General features: G+C 50.7%; 1 protein-coding gene across 3 annotated transcripts in view; it reads right to left on the reverse strand.

The window, feature by feature from the left end:
* LOC140467941 (volume-regulated anion channel subunit LRRC8D-like) overlaps positions 1 to 21119 on the reverse strand; it is a 34050-nt gene extending 12931 nt beyond the window's left edge. For 2 of the 3 annotated variants that reach the window (XM_072564008.1, XM_072564010.1), the window contains exon 1: positions 20786 to 21119. The gene's annotated coding sequence lies outside the window, so the exon portion shown is untranslated. Of the gene's footprint in view, positions 1 to 14611; positions 14765 to 20785 lie in introns of those variants that run through there. The other variant, XM_072564009.1, reaches the window with a different exon arrangement.

The raw sequence follows: 21119 nt of genomic DNA on the forward strand, positions 1-21119 counted from the left end.
GAACACTGATCAAACCCCCAGGCTGCCAGTCATTACCAACATACAGCAAGGAGCAGGAGGAGATCACTTGGTCTCTCGACACTCCTGTACCATTCAATATTCTGATTGTAAACTCAATCTTGCAATCTGAGCCATCCTTTCTTCCCCTTGCTAGCAAGCAGTTTATCACCCCTATTTCCCAAATATTCACAGCCTCTGCTTCCACCAGCTTTTGAGGGTGGGAGTTCCAAAGCCTCAAAAGTAGAAACAGTCCGTTTCGCATGAGATTCAATCAAGTTTTCAACAACGATTCCCAATTTCAGATTCTCCCAGAAGAGGAAATATCCTTTCCACATCCACCCTCTCCACACCCCTCAGGATCGGACACATTCCAGTCAAGTGATCCTGTCCAATTCTCACAAACAAATCCAGTCCATACAAACATTCCTCATAACACAATCTGCTCACTCTCTGCATCTGGATCCTCAGTTTCCTGACCCACAGGCCACAATCGGTGAAGACTGGGGACAATATGTCATCCTCATTAAGACTCAACACTGGAGCCCCCCAAGGAGTATGTCCTCAGCCCGCTACTGTACTCACTGTATACCCATGACTGCGTCACCAAATACCAGACTAATGCCATTTACAAGTTCGCTGATGACACCACCATAGCCAGTCGAATCTCAGATGGTGAAGAAACAGACGACAGACGGGAGGTGGAAGACCTAGAGAAACGGTGCACTGAGACCAACCTAGCTCTCAACGCGGGCAAAACCAAAGGAACTCATTATTGACTTTCAGCGGGATGTTACTCATGCCCCCCCTACACATCAACAGCACAGAGGTGGAATGAGTGGAGAGTGTCAAGCTCCTGGGAGTGGTCATCCACAACAAGCTTTCTTGGACTCTCCATGTGGGCGCACTGGTTACAAAGGCCCAACAACGTCTCTTCCTCCTTAGGCAGCTGAGGAAATCTGGCATGACAGCGAATACCCTCGCCAATTTTTATAGGGTGCGCCATTGAGAGCATTCTGCCTGGATGTATCACGACCTGGTATGGCAACTGTACCATTCAAGATCGGAGACGGTTACAGAGAATGGGGAACTCGGCCCGGACAATCACAAAGGCTAACGTCCCATCTATAGAATCCATCTACCAGGCCCACTGTCAGGGAAAGGCTGTCAGCATTCTCCAAGATCCACCCCACCCTGGCAATGTTTTTCCACAACCTCTACCATCGGGGAGAGGGTACAGAAGCCTGAACACATGCACCAGCCGGTTTCACAACAGTTTCTACCCTACTGTTGTTAGAATACTGAATGGACTCTCAAACTCTTAACATTCACCTGTCCCTGTGTTTTGGTTTTTGCCGCTGTTTATCTATTATTTACTTCACTCTGTGACCTGCCTGTATTGCTCACAAGACAAAGATTTTCACTGTGTCCAAATTAAATTCAACTCAATTCATTCAGAGAGCGAACCGTCTCTGAACTGTGTCTAATGCATTTATGTAGTGCCTTAAATCAGATGACGAGTACTGTGTTTAGTACTCCTGTTGGAGACACTGTCCAACTGAAGCAAGAAAATAGCACAGACATGAATGAAGATTAACCATCGAACCAACTGTACCCCATCCAGGACCATCCATTACTACAGTAACAATAACACACCATTCCCAGCACAGTACAGTCTGTCGCAATGGAACGAGAGGCTCTGATTTCAGATAGCTGACCAGGAAACCCCCCCTGCTTCTCACTGGCAATCACTGATCATGCAGGCCTGGCTGGGGACCACATCAAGGAGCTCCTGGCCCAGAGGCAGAGACGCTACCCACTGCCCCACAACTTTTTCCCCGGGTACAACAGAGTGTTACAAGGGGACATAAATTTAAGGTGAAGGGTGGAAGGTATAGGGGAGATGTCAGGGGTGGGTTCTTTACCCAGAGAGTGGTGGGGGCATGGAATGCGCTGCCCGAGGGAGTGGTAGAGTCAGATTCATTGGTGACCTTTAAGCGGCATTTGGATAGGTACATGGATGGGTGCTTAATCTAGGAAAGAAGTTTGGCACAACATCGTGGGCCGAAGGGCCTGTTCTGTGCTGTATTGTTCTATGTTCTATGTTCTATGTATCACACTGGGGCGTTATTGGGGGAGGGGGTGTTATTAGGAGGTGTGGGGGGAGGTGGGGGGTGGGGAGTGTGAAATGCAGGTTTGAGGTTACAATCTACACAATGGATTTTTGGGAATGGTATCCCAGAAAGTCCCTGTTCCACCGGGAATGTGTAACCACAGAGGGCTTTGTTGGGGTAGGAGGGTCACCCCCCTCCCTCCCTCCCTCCGTCCTTCCCCCCCCCCCCCCCCCCCCCCCGAGGCACTGTCTCTCGGTTCCAGTCCCCTTCCAGGAGGCACTGGGTCCAGGAAGGGAGTTCCATCACGGGTCTGAGGATGGTGGCTCTGAAAGGGCAGAGCAGACACGAGCCCTACCTGTTACTGATCGAAGGCTGCTCTCCCCGATCACAAACTCCCCCAGGGTCACCGAATAAACCGTCACCAGTCGGTGGGAATACGGTGGGCGGCACTGCAGGGTCCCCTGGGAACGGAGCCAGGAGCCAGGAGAAACTGGTCAAACGTGAAGGGACAGAGGCAGTGACCACAGGGAAGGTACTGACCCTCCCTGTCCCATGGACCAGAGCTCTTACACCTTGACCATTTCCCCCACAGGGAGAGCTGCTGGGACTGGGCCACACCCCAGGGCTAGGGTAAGGGACAGTACCCCCTGGGAACTGATCCTCCTCCAATCAGCTTTATACCAAACCTCGCACACGCTCAGTGCAGGAAAGGGGTGTGGTCATGGTGGGGGGGAGGGGAACATTCCTGAGGGATTTCCCCACACTCCCCGGGGGGTGGGGGAAGACTGCACTCAGAGGAGAGCAACAGTTTGCAGAAAATCCCAGTGGGTGTGGTGTTCTGCTGGTGTGTGTGTGTGTGTGAGAGATGAGGTTCTCTGCTGGTGACAGGCACAGGGTTTTGGGAAAGCTCTGCATTAATCAGCAGGGATTATACCAGCACAGACCCAGCAGAGACACAGGCCCTACACTGTCATTACCAGCAGAGACATAGGCCCTGACACTATCATTACCAGCAGAGATACAGGTGCCCACAGTGTCATTACCAGCAGACAGACACAGGCCCTCAGACTATCATTACCAGCAGAGACAGAGGCCCCCACACTGTCATTACCAGCAGACAGACACAGGCCCTCAGACTATCATTACCAGCAGAGACACAGGCCCCACATTGTCACTACCAGCAGAGAGACAGACCTCCACACTGTCACCACCAGCAGAGACACAGGCTCCCACACAGTCACTACCAGCAGAGACACAGGCCCTGACACTGTCATTACCAGCAGAGACACGGGCTTCCACACTGTCATTACCAGCAGAGAAACAGGTTCCCACACTGTCTTTACCAGCAGAGACACAGCCCTTCCCATACTGTCATTACGAGCAGAGACACAGGCCGCGCACTGTCACTACCAGCAGAGAGACAGACCTCCACACTGTCACCACCAGCAGAGACACAGGCTCCCACACAGTCACTACCAGCAGAGACACAGGCCCCCACACTGTCACCACCAGCAGAGACACAGGCTCCCACACAGTCACTACCAGCAGAGACACAGGCCCCCACACTGTCATTACCAGCAGAGACACAGGCCCCCACACTGTCATTACCAGCAGAGACACGGGCTTCCACACTGTCACTACCAGCAGAGACACAGCCCTTCCCACACTGTCATTACGAGCAGAGACACAGGCCACGCACTGTCACTACCAGCAGAGATACAGGCCCCCACACTGTCATTGCCGGCAGAGACACGGGCTTCCACACAGTCACTACCAGCAGAGACACAGGCCCCCACAGTGTCTTTACCAGCAGAGACACAGGCACCCACACTGTCATTACCAGCAGAGACACGGGCTTCCACACTGTCACTACCAGCAGAGACACAGGCCCCCACACTGTCTTTACCAGCAGAGACACAGGCTCACACACTGTCAATACCAGCAGAGACACAAGCCCCCACGCTGTCATTACCAGCAGAGACACAGGCCCCTCCCACAGTCATTACCAGCAGAGACACAGGCCCACACACTATCACTACCAGCAGAGACACAGGCCCACACACTATCACTACCAGCAGAGACACAGGCCCCACACTGACATTACCAGCAGAGACACAGGCCCCTCCCACAGTCATTACCAGCAGAGACACAGGCGTTCACTCCATTGCAGAGTCTGTGCTATTCTGCAGCTCTGGGACAGCTTCCAGTCGTTGGCGTGTTGTGAAATGTGATCCTGTCACTGACAACAACAACCTGCATTTCTATATCTCCTCGAATGTGACAAAATGTCCCAGTCAGCTGATTCAGGGAATGGTCATGGTTGAGCGTACGATGAAATGGAGTTACACTGGGGGGATATCGTGGCCTGGTGACCTGAAGCCTGGTCAGAGAATCGGCCTTGAGGAGTATTTCATCAAGGGTAGTGAAGGAGCGTGGAACGGGGATTCCGGAACATTCCGGCTGTTGAACCGAAGCTGCAGGAGTAATTGCCATGGCTGACGTACCTCAGAGTGTTGGTGGGCCCGAGGTGTTGAGGTAGAAGCAGGGAGGTCAGAGGTACTGAGGGCACTGTGGGATTTGCAAACCAGAATGGGAATTGAAATATCCTGGGGCAGCGCACACTTAACAATCTCAGTGGATCACGGTCGTCTGGGAACTGAAGCGAGTTGGGGACATTGCAACAGAGGTTACAGGTTACCAGTTGCAGAGAAAATGGGGGAGCGGGGAGGGGTGTGTGTGGGCAGTAAAGAGAGACTCTGTGTGGAAGGAGAGGAGGGTAAATTGTGGGGGTCTATCTCAGTGTGGAGGGAGTGTTTTTAACAAAATCATTGGTGGGATGTGGGGGTCACTGGCTGGGCCCAGCATTGATTACCCTGCCCCTAGTTGCCCCTTGAGAAGGTGGGGGGTGAGCTGCCTTCCTGAACTGCTGCAGTCCCTTTGCTGTAGGGTAGACCCACAATGTCCTGAGGGAGGGAATTCCAGGATTCTGACCCAGAGATGGGGAGGGGCTCAGAGGGGAACTTGCAGGGGGTGGTGTTCCCAAATACCTACTGCCCTTGTCCTTCTCGATGGAAGTGGGTGTAGGTCTGGAAGGTGCTGTCTGGGGATGTTTGGTGAGTTTCTGCAGGACATCTTGCAGATGGTACGCACTGCTGCTATTGAGCGTCGGTGGGGGGAGGGTGGGGATGTTTGTGGATGTGGTGCCAATCAATCTACTTGAGTGTTGTTGGAGCTGCACGCATCCAGGCGAGTGGGGAGTATTCCATGCCACTCCTGCCTTGTGCCTTGGAGATGGTGGGAGTCAGGAGTTGGCCTACTCAATGCAGTATTCCTAGCCTCTCACCTGGTCATGTCGCCAGTGTGTGGTGAGTCCTGTTGAGTTTCTGATCAATGATAACCCCCAGGATATGGGGTTGAAAGTGGGTGATTCAGTGATGGCAGCACCATTGAATGCCAAGGGGCAGTGGTTAGATTGTCTCTTACTGGAGATGGTCTTAGCCTGGCGAATGTTACTTGCCAGTTGTTAGCCCAAGCCTGGATATTGTCCAGATCTTGTTACATTTGGACACGGACTGCTTCAGGATCTGAGGGTTCTGGAGCTGAATGTTTTGCAAAATAAACGTTGCCACATTCAGAAGAAAAGATCACGTCAAAGTCCGACTTGGCTCGAGTGAATATACATTTCGGGAAATTTGGAGGCAGTGTAGAAATTGAACTGGTAAATCTTTATTTTCCTTGTCCATTTTAAAAGTTTGAAATTCTTTAGCAGTGGAATTTATTTTACTGCTAGGAGTATAAGAAGTAAGGGCAGATGAGTTTAGGGTCTGGGTTTGCACGTGGGACTCCACGTGGTAGCCATTACAGAAACTTGGTTGAGAGAACAGCAGGACTCACAGCTTAACTTTCCAGGATTTTGATGTCTCAGGCAAGACAGAGGGGGATGTATGTGGGGGTGGAGGAGTTGCATTCCTGATTACAGAGTCCTCAGAGAGGACATTTTGGAGGGCTCAACTAGGGAGGCCATTTGGGTGAAGAGGAGGTTCCCCAGGAAGTTGCCTGGTACGGAGGGTGCTAGCTATGAGGAGAGGTTGAGTCGATTAGGATTATTTTCACTAAATAAACTGAAGCTGGGGGGGTATCTGATTGAGGCCTACAAAATCATAAGGGGTGGAGACAGGGTGGATAGCAAGAAGCATTTTCCCCAGAGTGGGGGACTCACTTACTGGGCGTCACTAGTTTAAGGTGAGAGGGGAAGGTTTAAGGGAAGTATACATGGAAAGGTCTTTACACAGAGGGTGGTGGGTGCCTGGAGCACGTTACCAGCAAGGTGGCAGAGGTGGGCACAATAGTGTTATTTAAGACGTATCTAGACAGCTATATGAATGAGCAGGGAGCAGAGGGATACAGATCCTTAGAAAATAGGTGACAGATTTAGATAGAGGATCTGGATGGGCACAGGCTTGGAGGGCCGAAGGGCCTGTTCCTGTGCTGTAATTTTCTTTGCTCTTTGTTCTTTGTTCTTTGAAAGATGCGATCACTCTGATAGGATAAGACGTCCCAATAGCCAGTGGGAATTACCAGTGGAGATATGATCCTATGAACAGATCCGTGAGCAGATCATGGAAAGATATAAAAACAACAGAGTGGTTGTAGAGGGTGATTTCAACTTCCCCAATATTTACTGGGACTCCCGGAGTGCCAGGAGTTTAGATGTTCCCGAATTTGAGAGGTGCCTTCAGGACGTATTAGTAAAACAATATGGAAATAGTCCATCCAACTACAGAAGGAGCTATGCTCAAGTTTGTGTGGGGAATGACGGTGGCTCAGTGATCCAAGTTTCAGCCAGGGATCATTTCGGGTACACTGGTCCTAATCCCGCAAGGTTTAACATCACGATAGGAAAGGATAAGGCTGGTGCTTGGGTGAAAGTGCTCCCCTGGGGCAATGTTAATTACAGCGGTATTATTCAGGAATTGGAAACATTGGATTTGAGGCTTGAAGGTAAAGCTACATCAGTTGACCAGAGTTCAGGGCTGACATGTTGCTGTCAGGATAAAAGATAAGGATGGCAAGACTTGGGAACCAAGAGATATCAGAAGTTTAGGGTTCCTCAGAGAAGATTAGGGTGAATCCAAAGAGATTCTTTCAGTATATCAAAGGGAAAAAAAAAACTTGAGAGAGAACAGGAGCACCCCAACGTGGACTTGTTTGTGCAGATGGGTGAGCTCCTCAATGAATATTTCTCCTCTGTATTTACTGTGGAGAAAGACATGAAGACTTGGGACTAGGAGACATTAGTGCTGATATCCTGGGGACAGTCCATATCACAGTAGAGGTGGTGTTTGACATATTAGAATGTGTGAAGGTGGATAAATCTCCTGGGCCTGACCAGATATATCCAAGAACACTGAGAGAGGTGAGAGAAGAAATGGTTGGGGCCCTGGCTGATATTATTGAATCATTGTTAGCCACGGGTGACAACCCGGAAGACTCGAGGGTGGTGAATGTTGTGCTGCAAAGAGAAACCTGGGAACGATAGACCAGGAAGACAAACATCGGTGATAGGTAAGTTACTTCAGAAGATTCTGAGAGATAAGATATGTTTCCTTTCTCTTGTTAATTAAAGTTACAGTCATAACATCACAGAGTCCTACGGCAGGGAGACAAGTCCTTCAGCCTAAACTGCTCCATCCTGACCAGAATGTCCGTCCACATTGGCCCTGTACCTGGCCCATACCCTTCTCATCCTTTCCTGACTATGTGTTTGTCCAAATCAAACAAGACTCTTGAGAAGTATGAAGGAAGCAGAGCAGAATTTAACAAAGAAATTAGGGAGGTTAGAAGGGAAATGTCTTTGGCAACTAGGATTAAGGTTAATCCCAAAGTGTGACATACTTGGAGCAGCTAGGGAAAGGGTAGGTCCACTCAAGGCTAAAGGAGAGAGTTTATGTGTGGAGCCAGAGCTAGGTCCTTCATGAGAAACAATTTATAAAACTACCTGGAGAGATGTGTGTTGGTGCATGAAGACATTTCGATGTTAAGGAGCAAGAGGTGTTGAACTAGAGAGACCCAGGGGTGCAGGTACATCGTTTCTGGAGAGTGGTATCTCAGGTAGACAGGGTGGTGAAGAAGGTATTTGTTAGCTTTACCGTCACCGGTCAAACCATTGAGTGCAGGAGTTGGGACATCGTGTTACAGCTGGACAAGACACTGGTGAGGACACCAGTGTAGGACTGCACACAACGCTGGCCCCCTCTGCTCCCAGAAGGATAGTATTACATTGGAAAGGGCTCAGCAAAGATTTCCAAGGATGTTGCCGGGATTGGGAGGTTTGAGTTTATAAGGAGAGGCTGGCTAGGCTGGGGTATTTTATCCTGGAGCGTAGGAGGCTGAGAGGTGACATCATACAGGTTTGTAAAATCAAGCCAAGAATAGAGAAGGTGATTAGCCAGGGTATTTTCTGCAGGGGAGGGCAGTCCAAAACTAAAGGGGCATCGGTGTAAAGTGTGAGGGGAAAGATTTAAAAGGGACCTGAGGGGCAACTTTTTCACACAGAGGGGGGTGCATCAATGGAATGAGCTGCCGGAGGAATAAGTCTTAAACATTATTGTCATGTCCACTGGGAGAGCGTTCTATGGTAGCTCTTTGCCTCTGTTTAAAAAATGTTCCTTACACATCTTCTTTAAACATTCCTCTCTGATCTCACCGTAAACCTCTGCCTGCACAGTCTGATCCTGGGAAAGAGACTTTGACTGAAAAATGTGTTGCTGGAAAAGCGCAGCAGGTCAGGCAGCATCAAAGGAGCAGGAGAATCGACGTTTCGGGCATGAGCCCTTCTTCAGGAATGAGGAGGGTGTGCCAAACAGGCTAAGATAAAAGATAGGGAGGAGGGACTTGGGGGAGGGGGGTTGAGAATGCGATAGGTGGAAGGAGGTTAAGGTGAGGGTGATAGGCCGGAGTGGGGTGGGGGCAGAGAGGTCAGGAAGAAGATTGCAGGTTAGGAAGGTGGTGCTGAGTTCGAGGGATTTGACTGAGACAAGGTGGGGGGAGGGGAAATGAGGAAACTGGAGAAATCTGAGTTCATCCCTTGTGGTTGGAGGGTTCCTACGCGGAAGATGAGGCGCTCTTCCTCCAGCCGTCGTGTTGCTATGGTCTGGCGATGGAGGAGTCCGAGGACCTGCATGTCCTTGGTGGAGTGGGAGGGGGAGTTGAAGTGTTGAGCCACGGGGTGGTTGGGTTGGTTGGTCCGGGTGTCCCAGAGATGTTCTCTGAAACGTTCCGCAAGTCGGCGGCCTGTCTCCCCAATATACAGGAGGCCACATCGGGTGCAGCGGATGCAGTAAATGATGTGTGTGGAGGTGCAGGTGAATTTGTGGCGGATATAGAAGGATCCCTTGGGGCCTTGGAGGGAAGTAAGGGGGGAGGTGTGGGCGCAGGTTTTGCATTTCTTGCGGTTGCAGGGGAAGGTGCCGGGAGTGGAGGTTGGGTTGGTGGGGGGTATGGACCTGACGAGGGAGTCACAGAGGGAGTGGTCTTTTCGGAATGCTGATAGCGGAGGGAAGGGAAATATATCCCTGGTGGTGGGGTCTGTTTGGAGGTGGCGGAAATGACGATGGATGATACAATGTGTATGGAGGTTGGTGGGGTGGTGGGTGAGGACCAGTGGGGTTCTGTCCTGGTGGTGATTGGAGGGGCGGGGCTCAAGGGCGGAGGAGCAGGAAGTGGAGGAGATGCGGTGGAGGGCATCGTCAAACACGTCTGGGTGAAATTGCGGTCCTTGAAGAAGGAGGCCATCTCGGTTGTACGGTATTGGAACTGGTCCTCCTGGGAGCAGATGCGGCGGAGATGAAGGAATTGGGAATATGGGATGGCGTTTTTACAGGGGGCAGGGTGGGAGGAGGTGTAGTCTAGGTAGCTGTGGGAGTCGGTCAGATTATAGTAAATGTCCGTGTTGATTCGGTCACCCGAGATAGAAATGGAGAGGTCCAGGAAGGGGAGGGAGGAGTCTGAGGAGGAGTCCCTCCCTTTCCTAGACCTCTCCATTTCTATCTCAGATCCTCTCTCCCCTGCCTAGACTTCCCTCACCTCCCTCCAAGGCCCCAGTGGATACTTCCATATCTGCTACAAATTCACCTGCACCTCCACACACATCATTTACTGCATCCGCTGCACCCGATGTGGCCTCCTCTATATTGGGGAGACAGGCAGCCTACTTGCGGAACGTTTCAGAGAACACCTCTGGGACACCCGGACCAATCAACCCAACCACCCCATGGCTCAACACTTCAACTCCCCCTCCCACTCTGCCAAGGACATGCAGGTCCTTGGACTCCTCCATCACCAGACCATGGCAACACGACGGTTGGAGGAAGAGCGCCTCATCTTCTGCCTAGGAACCCTCCAACCACAAGGGATGAACTCAGATTTCTCCAGCTTCCTCATTTCCCCTCCCGCACCTTGTCTCAATCCCAACCCTCGAACTCAGCACCACCTTCCTAACCTGCAATCTTCTTCCTGACCTCTCCGCCCCCATCCCCTCTCCGGCCTATCACCCTCACCTTAACCTCCTTCCACCCATCGCATTCCCAATGCCCCTCCCCCAAGTCCCTCCTCCCTACCTTTTATCCTAGCATGCTTGGCACACCCTCCTCATTCCTGAAGAAGGGCTTATGCCCGAAACATCGATTCCCCTGTTCCTTAGATGCTGCCTGACCTGCTGCACTTTTCCAGCAAAACATTTTCAGCTCTGATCTCCAGCATCTGCAGTCCTCACTTTCTCCAAAGAGAATTTGACTGTCTATCCAATCCATGGAGGTACAATTACAAGATCGAGAAAGACATTTGGATGGGTACATGGATAGGAAAAGTTTGGAATAATATGGACCAATCGCGGGCAAGTTGAGTTCAGGAAACCTAGTTGGCATGGACAAGTTGGAACCAAAGGGTCTGTTTCTGTGACTCTGTGTCTCTGTGAATCTGTGTGTTGATATGTTGAAAAACCTGAAGGTAGATAAATCCCAGGACCTGATGGGATCCCTCCCAATAGTTTGAAGGAGGCAGGAAGGAAACTGCTGGGGTCTTGTACAAAATCTTTCTATCCTCTTTAGGCCCCAGGTGAGGTTCCAGGAGACTGTGAACCCTTTAAGAAGGGAAACAGGAATAATCCAGGATATTGTAGGCCATCGAGCCTTATAAGAGTGGTAGGGAAATTATTGCAGAAGATTCCGAGGGACAGGATTTACTCGCATTTGGAGAAGGACGGGCTGATTAGGGAGAGTCAGCATGACTTTATTCAGGGGAGGTCTTGTCTCACAAACTGGATTGAGTTTTTTCCATGGAAGTGACAAAGAACAATTTTGGGGATAGAGCAGGGATGTTGTGGATTCAGACTTTACTGAGGCATTTGACAAGGCACCTGATGGTAGGCCGGGCCTGAAAATCTAATTACATGGAATCCATGGTGAGTTGGCAGGTTAGATAGTTATAATTGGCTTGGTCTGAGAGGGTAATTGTGGAGGGGTGTTTTTCTGGCTGGCAAACAAGTGTGAGGTGATGCATTCTGGGGAGTCAAATGCAAAAGGAAAACCACACAATTAATGGTGGTGCTGGAAAAGCACAGCCAGCCAGGCAGCATCCGAGGAGCAGGAGAGTCGACGGAGAGGGCGTAAACCCTTCATCAGGAATGGGCCGTTTGGAGCATTGATGTACAGAGGGATCTTGGGATCCATGACCATAGCTCCATGAAAATGACAACACAGTGGATAAGAAGGCCGATAGCATGTTTGCCTCCAACAGTCAGGGCACTGAGTATGAACATTGGCAGGTCATGCTGCAGCTAAACAAAACTTTGGTCAGTCCATATTTGGAGTATTATGTGCCGTTCTGGTCACCACACTACAGGCAGGATGTGGACGCTTTGTATAAGCGCTTTACTGGGATGATACTTGGACAAGAGTATATGAGCTATAAGGACAGGTCAGACAGACTTGAATTGGACACTGAGGAGCAACCTGACAGATAGATATAAAGTTATGATGGGTATGGATAGGATCGACAGCCACAGTGTCTTTCCCAAAATCAAAATGTTAAATATTAGGAGGGAAAGGTTTGCAGTGAGATGAGAGGGGTAAGTTTCGTAAACAGAGGTTAGCAGGTACCTGGATTACTCCCCCAGTGAAGAGAGTAGAAGCAGATACAACAATAATGTTTAAGAGGTAGTTGGGAGAAAGTGAGGACTGCAGATGCTGGATCTTTCTCCTCGAAGATTTTAACCCACTGCGAATCCTCTTGCAAGGATACCTTCCTTGAAGAAGCTCTCTTCCTCCGAAGGGCTCATGCCCGAAACGTCGATTCTCCTGCTTCTTGGATGCTGCCTGACCTGCTGCGCTTTTCCAGCAACACATTTTCAGCTAAGAGGTAGTTAGACAGACAATGGACGGGCAGCGTATAGGGGATATGGACCATGTGAAGGCAGATGGGATTACTTTCAAATAGCATCACATTTGACACGGACATAGAGTCATAGAGATGTACAGCATGAACACAGACCCTTCGGTCCAACCCGTCCATGCCGACCAGATATCCCAACCCAATCTAGTCCCACCTGCCAGCACCCGGCCCATATCCCTCCCAACCCTTCCTATTCATATACCCATCCAAATGCCTCTTAAATGTTGCAATTGTACCAGCCTCCACCACATCCTCTGGCAGCTCATTCCATACACATACCACCCTCTGTGTGAAAAAGTTGCCCCTTAGGTCTCTTTTGTATCTTTCCCCTCTCACCCTAAACCTATGCCCTCTAGTTCTGGACTCCCCCACCCCAGGGAAAAGACTTTGTCTATTTATCCTATCTATGACCCTTGTGATTTTATAAACCTCTATAAGGTCACCCATCAGCCTCCGACGCTCCAGGGAAAACAGCCCCAGCCTGTTCAGCCTCTCCCTGTGGCTCAAATCCTCCAACCCTGGCAACATCCTTGTAAATCTTTTCTGAACCCTTTCAAGTTTCACGACACCCTTCCAAGTTGGGTCAAAGCACCGTTTGTGTACTGCATTGTTGTGAATTAGCTAGTGAGAGTCATTTCAGCTCAATATACCGCAGCTATCATTGATTCATGGTTTGTATGGTATTATTGACGGGAGAGAGGAGCCCAGAGCAAAATGGTCATGTGACAGATACACTCTCAGTTCACTGCTTGCTGACAGCTACAAATTTGACTGTCTAATGTCGGTCACTTTGAGATTGAAGGTAAATGGGGGAAATATTTACAGGTTACAAACTAAAAGACCAGTAGGACCTTTTACAAATCAGATTCAGAACTAAGTAAATAAAGTGGCAATCCAAGGCCAAGGCATTTCCAGGTCACTAAGGAGACAGTGAGGGCCGCAGATGCTGGAGATCAGAGTGGAGAGTGTGGAGCTGGAAAAGCACAGCAGGTCAGGCAGCATCCAAGGAGCAGGAGAATCGACATTTCGGGCAGAAGCCCTTTAGTGCAGGTCGCTCTCCACCTCACCTACACATCGCAGCGTTCAAAGCTCAGAATCCAGCTCTTTGGCTCTGAGCCTGAGCTCGTCAAACAACCAACACTTGTTGCAGATGTGGTCCCTATGGACCATAACGGGATCCTCCCAGACCCATTCCCATCCCCTATTATCCTACCTTTACCCCTGACCAATCCACCCTAACCTGCACATCCCTGGGCACTATGGGGCAATTTCCCATGGCCAATCCACCCTAACCTGCACATCCCTGAACACTATGGGGCAATTACCCCTGACCAATCCACCCTAACCTGCACATCCCTGGGCACTATGGGGCAATTTCCCATGGCCAATCCACCCTAACCTACACATCCCTGAACACTATGGGGCAATTTCCTACGGCCAATCCACCCTAACCTGCACATCCCTGAACACTATAGGGCAATTTCCCATGGCCAATCCACCCTAACCTGGACATCCCTGAACACTATGGGGTAATTTCCCATGGCCAATCCACTCTAACCTGCACATCCCTGAACACTATGGGGCAATTTCCTACGGCCAATCCACCCTAACCTGCACATCCCTGAACACTATGGGGTAATTTCCCATGGCCAATCCACCCTAACCTGCACATCCCTGAACACTATGGGACAATTTCCTACGGCCAATCCACCCTAACCTGCACATCTTTGGACTGCGGTAGGGAACTGGAGCACCTGGAGGAATCCCACGCAGACATGGGGAGAACGTGCAAACTCCACACAGAGAGATACATTAATGTTCTGGATGAATGAATTGGGAGCATTGTTGCTAATTTCACAGATGACACAAGCTCGGTGGAGGGACTGGTAATGTTGAATAAGAAACTGGGAGATTGCAGAAGGTCTTGGATGGGCTGGGAGAGTGGGCAATGAAATAACAGATGGACTGCAATGTGGGAAAATTATGAGGTAATGTTTAGGGTGTAGGTTTGCTCACTGAGCTGTAGGTTTGATATCCAGACGTTTCATTACCTGGCTAGGTAGCATCATCAGTGGCGACCTCCAAGTGAAGCGAAGCTGTTGTCTCCTGATTTCTATTTATATCTTTCTCCTGGATGGGGTTCCTGGGGTTTGTGATGATGTCATTTCCTGTTCGTTTTCTGAGGGGTTGATAGATGGCATCTAGATCTATGTGTTTGTTTATGGCGTTGTGGTTGGAGTGCCAGGCCTCTAGGAATTCTCTGGCATGTCTTTGCTTAGCCTGTCCCAGGATAGATGTGTTGTCCCAGTCGAATTGGTGGGTTTTTTCCTCTGTGTGTAGGGCTACGAGGGAGAGTTGGTCGTGTCTTTTTGTGGCTAGCTGGTGTTCATGTATCCTGGTGGCTAACTTTCTTCCTGTTTGTCCTACGTAGTGTTTGTGGCAGTCCTTGCATGGAATTTTGTAGATGACGTTGGTTTTGTCCATGGGATGTACTGGGTCTGTTAAGTTTGTTAGTTTTTGTTTGAGAGTGTTGGTGGGTTTGTGTGCTACTAGGATTCTGAGGGGTCTTAGTAGTCTAGCTGTCATTTCTGAAACTTCGTTGATGTATGGTAAAGTGGTTAGGGTTTCTGGCTGTGTTTGGTCTGCTTGTCGTGGTTTGTTCTTGAGGAATCTGCGGACTGTATTTTTTGAGTATCTGTCCTTCTTGAATACGTTATATAGGTGGTTCTCCTCTGTTTTCCGAAGTTCGCCTATGCTGCAGTGTGAGGTGGCTTGTTGGAATAGTGTTCTGATACAGCTTCATTTGTGTGTGTTGGGATGGTTGCTGGTGTAGTTAAGTATTTGGTCAGTGTTTATCGGTTTTCTGTATACGCAGGTTTGTAGTTCTCCGTTGACCTTTCTTTCGACTGTGATGTCCAGGAATGCGAGTTTGTTGTCGGTTTCTTCCTCCTTGGTGAACTTTATTCCTGTGAGGGTGTTGTTGATTATGTTAAATGTCTCTTCTATCTTGTTTCGTTTTGTGATGACAAAGGTGTCATCTACGTAGCGGACCCAGATTTTCGGTTTGATGGTTGGTAGGGCTGTTTGTTCTCGTCTTTGCATTACCGCTTCTGCTATGAATCCTGATAGCGGAGATCCCATGGGTGTGCCGTTGGTTTGTTTGTAGATTATGTTGTTGAAGGTGAAGTGGGTGGTGAGGCACAGGATCACTAGCTTCATGATGTTTTCGTTGGTAATGTGATTGATGGTGGGTGGGGTGTGTGTGATGGTCTCTTCTAAAAGTGTGGGAAGTGTTTCCTTTGCCAGGTCGTTGTTGATGGAGGTGAACAGTGCTGTTACGTCGAATGAGATCATTGTTTCGTCTTCCTCTATTTTGGTGTTTTTTGATGATTTTTAGGAATTCCTGGGTGGAGTGGATGGAGGGCTGTGACTCTTCTACTAGGTATTTCAGTCTTGCGTGTAGTTCTTTGGCCAGTCTGTAAGTTGGTGTTCCGGGTAATGAGACTATAGGTCTGAGGGGGGCTCCTGGTTTATGGATTTTCGGTAGTTTGTAGAATCATGGGGTGTTGGTCCCGTCGGGTTTTATTTTCTGGAATTCCGTCTTGTTTAATTGTCCGGAATTGTGTAATTTTTTTTTAGGAGGTATGTAATTTTGTTTCCTAGTTGTGGGGTTGGGTCTAGCTCAACCTGTTGGTAGATGTTGGTGTCTGCGAGTAGTGCCTTGGCTTTCTCTATGTAGTCCCCTCTGTTCAGGATGACAATGAGCCGACCCTTGTCTGCATGTAATATAACGATGGTTTTTGTCTTTTTTGAGGTTTTCTAGGGATTTCTTTTCTTGTCTGTTCAGTTTGTTTCCTTCCCTCTTTCGGCTTTCAACCCCTCAAAAAACGAACAGGAAATGACATCATCACAAACCCCAGGAACCCCATCCAGGAGAAAGATATAAATAGAAAGCAGGAGACAACAGCTTTGCTTCACTTGGAGGTCGCCACTGATGATGTTACCTAGCCAGGTAATGAAACGTCTGGATATTAAACCTACAGCTCAGCGAGCAAACCTATACCCTAAACCTCAACCTTTGAGCTACAAACCTTCACAAACCTTGTATGAGGTTATGTACTTTGGTCGGAAGGATAGAAGCATTTCTGCTCCTACATCATATAGTCATGGAGTCATAGAGTCATAGAAATAGACCCTTTGGTCCCAATCATCCCAATCTGACCTAATCCCATTTGCCAGTACCCGGCCCATATCCCTCCAAACCCTTCCTATTCATATACCCATCCAGATGCCTCTTAAATGTTGCAATTGTACCAACCTCCACCACATCCTCTGGCAGCTCATTCCATACACGTACCACCCTCTGTGTGGAAAAAAATCTTATGGTCACTCATTAGGGAACATCCCCACTTCGGACCTTGTGATGGGGGGGGTGGGGGGGGAGATGGTCATTGATGAAGCAGCTGAAGGTGTTTGGGGTGAGGACACTACCCTGAGGGACTCCTGCAGAGATGTCCTGGAGCTGAGCTGACTGATGTTGTCTGTCTGGGATGACTCTGCGAGTGTGGCTGTCAGACTGTTGTATGACCAGTCTGTGAGCCAGCTCTCCCAGTTTTGGATTGGTCAGTAGATATCAGGAAGAGGAACTTTGTTGGGCCGTCGGCACTCTCTTGTGCAGTTGTTGTGTCTGATGCCCTGCGTCGGTTGTCAGAAGGTGCAGACCTCCGAGTGATTGTTAAGGTTGAGTGGCTGTAGTTGCTGTGGGAGTGGAATCCCCCGCAGATCTGACTGACTTTTGTGAACCAGGTGGGGGATTTTACTTAAACAATTGTCAGTGCTTTCACAGTGATCATTATGCTCCTGTTTCCAGAGATTTTATTGCATTGAAATCTCACCATCTGCCTGTGGTGGGATAGGAACCCAGGGTCTCCAGAACACTAACACTCAGTTTCTTAATTAATAGGTCTAGTGACAATCCCACTGAGGGTAACGTCCCTTTGTGAGGGTGTAACTGTGTGGGCAGGCAGTGGGTGTTGGGGTGTGGGAGAGAGGGGGGGAGAACTGTATGGCGTGGAATTTGTTCTCAGAGACCACCTGAACAGGGCTTTTGCCCGAAACGTCGATTTCGCTGCTCGTTGGATGCTGCCTGAACTGCTGTGCTCTTCCAGCACCACTAATCCAGTATTTGCTTTCCAGCATCTGCAGTCATTGTTTTTACCTCATGTAAGAATTGTGGCAGACCCTGAGGAGAGTGGGCATTGGAGCAGGTCATACACACCCCAGTCCCTCCATGTTTGATGATCGGGGGGGAGGGGGTGGGGGTAGGGACCACACAGCCCCTCTTTCTCCTCAGTCACTGAGCCCTGTCCACCTCAGGATTCAAGCCTGATGTCTTTCTGACCATCACCGGAATGTCAAAAGAGAGCAATACATCACAGGAACAGGTCCTTCAGTCCATCAAGACTATCCCAACACCTGATCCTTTCAACAAACCCTTTTCCACAGTTTGTATCCCTCTATTCCCTGGCTTTCTGTTATTCTATTAAGATGATCCTTTGATGTTTCTATTCCATCTGTCTCCACCAGTTCCTCTGGCAGCACATTCCAGGGAGTCACCACCCTCACACGTTTCGTTTAACCTTTCCCCCTTTAACCTTAGACCTATGTCCCTGAGTAATTGACATTTCTACCCTGGGGAAAAAAGATTCCCACACTATCCATTCTCCCCATGCCTCCCATAATATTGTAAACCTCTAACAGGATAATTTTTTTTTCACCAGCTCTTAGGATTTAACTGACAATGTTTTACCACACGAATAAGCCAAATTGTCAAATATATAGAGAGGGTGAACCAGAGAAAACCAAGTCATGGTCTTCTCCTGGTCAACATTGGGTATCCACCACATCCATAGCCCAAATGTTCCGGCTTATAGAATTACTGACATGGAAGTTTCCGTTAAGCTCTTTCTGTAAATATTTATAACCTTGCGGAAATGTTTAGAATTTGGGAGTGAGATCAGCTGGGTATCTCTGCACCTTGTTCAGGGTCTGAGTGGTGATGTTCTGTGTGTTAACCCTGTGGTTCAGTCAGGGTGAGGCTTGGGCCTAGCTGAGTTACCAGGCAACGCACATCCTTGGGGAAGGAAGTCAGGCCAGCCCAGCAGCCAGCCAGCCACCTGTTGCCGAGACACTGGTCCATGCTGGGACATAAATGGACCATATCGGGGGGATGTGGGGGAAGGGTGATGGGGTTCTTGGGAAGACAAGCCAGGAGATATTCCCATTGTTGCTCGGAATATTGGCTGGGTCGGTCAGTCACCAAAGTGTATGGAGGAAGAGACTGAGAGTCGGGCTGAATAAGCTCCAGTGACAAGGAATCGCAGTGAAGTAAATATCACCGTGTGACAAGGCCCCAATGGGAGGGTTGTCTGCAACACCATTACCACTGCCTCCTCCACCATCTCCTGCCCAATCCCTGTCTCCCCCAACACACCATACAATCCACCGGGGTAAAGAGAGGCAGTTAGGGGAGTCTGCACCCCTACCCAGGTCAGGAGGTTTCCAGCACTTTTGCAGGGTCAGGGTGGGGGTGATGGAGGGACTGGGGTGTGTCTGGGTGCAGGATCAGGGTCAGGGTGGGGGTGATGGAGGGTCTGGGGTGTGTGTGACAGACAGCACTGTGCTGTGTCTGGGTGCAGGGTCAGGGTGGGGGTGATGGAGGGGCTGGGGGGTGTGTGACAGACAGCACTGTGCTGTGTCTGGGTGCAGGGTCAGGGTCAGGGTGGGGGTGATGGAGGGTCTGGGGGGTGTGTGACAGACAGCACTGTGCTGTGTCTGGGTGCAGGGTCAGGGTGGGGGTGATGGAGGGACTGGGGGGTGTGTGACAGACAGCACTGTGCTGTGTCTGGGTGCAGGGTCAGTGTGAGGGTGGGGGTGATGGAGGGGCTGGGGGGGGTGTGACAGACAGCACTGTGCTGTGTCTGGGTGCAGGGTCAGGGTGGGGGTGATGGAGGGACTGGGGGCTGTGTGACAGACAGCACTGTGCTGTGTCTGGGTGCAGGGTCAGGGTCAGGGTCAGGGTCAGGGTGGGGGTGATGGAGGGGCGGGGGGGGTGTGTGACAGACAGCACTGTGCTGTGTCTGGGTGCAGGGTCAGGGTCAGGGTGGGGGTGATGGAGGGGCGGGGGGGGGTGTGTGACAGACAGCACTGTGCTGTGTCTGGGTGCAGGGTCAGGGTGGGGGTGATGGAGGGACTGGGGGCTGTGTGACAGACAGCACTGTGCTGTGTCTGGGTGCAGGGTCAGGGTCAGGGTGGGGGTGATGGAGGGGCGGGGGGGGTGTGTGACAGACAGCACTGTGCTGTGTCTGGGTGCAGGGTCAGGGTCAGGGTCAGGGTGGGGGTGATGGAGGGACTGGGGGGGGGTGTGACAGACAGCACTGTGCTGTGTCTGGGTGCAGGGTCAGGGTCAGGGTGGGGGTGATGGAGGGACTGGGGGGGTGTGTGACAGACAGCACTGTGCTGTGTCTGGGTGCAGGGTCAGGGTGGGGGTGATGGAGGGACTGGGGGGTGTGTGACAGACAGCACTGTGCTGTGTCTGGGTGCAGGGTCAGGGTGGGGGTGATGGAGGGACTGGGGGGTGTGTGACAGACAGCACTGTGCTGTGTCTGGGTGCAGGGTCAGGGTGGGGGTGATGGAGGGACTGGGGGGTGTGTGACAGACAGCACTGTGCTGTGTCTGGGTGCAGGGTCAGGGTCAGGGTGGGGGTGATGGAGGGGCTGGGGGGGGGTGTGACAGACAGCACTGTGCTGTGTCTGGGTGCAGGGTCAGGGTCAGGGTCAGGGTGGGGGTGATGGAGGGGCTGGGGGGTGTGTGACAGACAGCACTGTGCTGTGTCTGGGTGCAGGGTCAGGGTCAGGGTCAGGGTGGGGGTGATGGAGGGACTGGGGGGGGTGTGACAGACAGCACTGTGCTGTGTCTGGGTGCAGGGTCAGGGTCAGGGTGGGGGTGATGGAGGGACTGGGGGGGGGTGTGACAGACAGCACTGTGCTGTGTCTGGGTGCAGGGTCAGGGTGGGGGTGATGGAGGGACTGGGGGGTGTGTGACAGACAGCACTGTGCTGTGTCTGGGTGCAGGGTCAGGGTGAACACTGGCTGTCCTCTCGCGAGCTCTCACTTCGTGTTTGGGAGATCCACTTCCTCAGTCAGAGGATGAATAGCTGTACTTACTGTGAACAGACGGTGTCACTAACGGAGGATTTCCCAGCGAGACAGGCCTTTGCAATCGCTCCCTGTCACTCACAAAGTACTCTGGAGTGCCCTCTGTGTCAGTCTAACCTTCCATCTCTCCCCCCACCCCCACTGTCTCTCCTTCCTTGTTTCTCTCCAAGGTTCCTGCCTTTTATTCTGCCTTTCTCTCCTTCCACCTCTTATTACTCTCTCCTCCCCCACCTGCCCTCTCTGCCCTTCCCTGTGCACTCTCTCTCTCTCTCTCTTTCCTTCCCCCACTGCCAGCTGCTTCCCTCTTTCCCTCGCTCCCACTTTGCGTCTCTCTCTCTCTCTC

This window comes from Chiloscyllium punctatum, chromosome 46, assembly GCF_047496795.1.
Source record: "Chiloscyllium punctatum isolate Juve2018m chromosome 46, sChiPun1.3, whole genome shotgun sequence".
Classification (NCBI taxonomy): Eukaryota; Metazoa; Chordata; class Chondrichthyes; order Orectolobiformes; family Hemiscylliidae; genus Chiloscyllium; species Chiloscyllium punctatum.